The following is a 1115-nucleotide window of genomic DNA, read 5'->3' on the forward strand; positions in this document are numbered from 1 at the left end:
CTGTCGACGTCTATGCACTTACAAAATTAAATAAAACGTCACACTTATTCACTTGTTACGTTTGGTACTGCACTTAGCGTTTAGTGTAATATTACCATGCCAGAAAAAACTTATCTGGCGTTCTTTAAGAATAGATTACCTTGTTGACATGTGTAACCGAGGCCCTATAATGACGTAATTTGTCTTGCCGATCTCAGGAACTTCGAATTTCATCGAAAATAATGCCACAACTTCATGGAAAGTGATTACCATTGTTCAGAGACGCTAGCACCACCCAATGAGTTTTAACTTTTAAGTGCGTTACCGGTCTTAAGTGGACGTGACGTGATAGTTCATAGTTATTCTACAGAGGTACTCTGTAATAATCAAACATCAGCGGAATCTTCAGGAATGTTGTTAAAGTTTTTTCCACCCTAAAAAAATAATTTGAGGGGCAGAAAAGTTAATGTTATTCGTCTCCTTTGAAACGAACTTTACAAAACGGAGTTAAAAATTAGGGCAAAGATGAATTTCATTATCTTGAAAATACAGAAACACAAAACTTTTATTTATTTTGTTATAAAAGTGGAAGAAGTCACAGTGGAAAGCTAGTTATAAATAAATTAAAAGCACGAGTTGGTGAATACCTAAATGAGTATCTTTTGACTTTGAAATATAATTTATTAATTTGAGAGACTGACATTAAAGAAAACTCCGAATAATAATATTATGTCTTGCTAATTAATATTTTCCCGCGATTTCGGTCCATTTCTTACAAGTTACAGCACATTTTTTAGCAAAAGTGCGAATTGTCTAACAGGTTATTTTTAAAATCAGGTACAAGTAGCATACATTTTTCATTTAATATTTAAGAGGATTCCACACCGCCATTTTTTCCATACAAACGCTGTCCCCTGTTTCCTCCCTGGATAATGCAAGTAGAGTTATAATTTTTTTCCTGAATATCTACGGCCACTAATACAATGTCCCTATGTTTTCTTTTTTTTCATAATTTAATTATTAAATAAGATATGAACGTTCAAAAACCCAAAAAAATGGCCATATTTTCCACTGTGTTCAAACGTCCAGAAAACAGATTTGGCTAGATTATACAAAAAAAGCAAAACATAGGAACA

This window comes from Aricia agestis, chromosome 9 (assembly GCF_905147365.1).
Source record: "Aricia agestis chromosome 9, ilAriAges1.1, whole genome shotgun sequence".
In the NCBI taxonomy this organism is placed as follows: domain Eukaryota; kingdom Metazoa; phylum Arthropoda; class Insecta; order Lepidoptera; family Lycaenidae; genus Aricia; species Aricia agestis.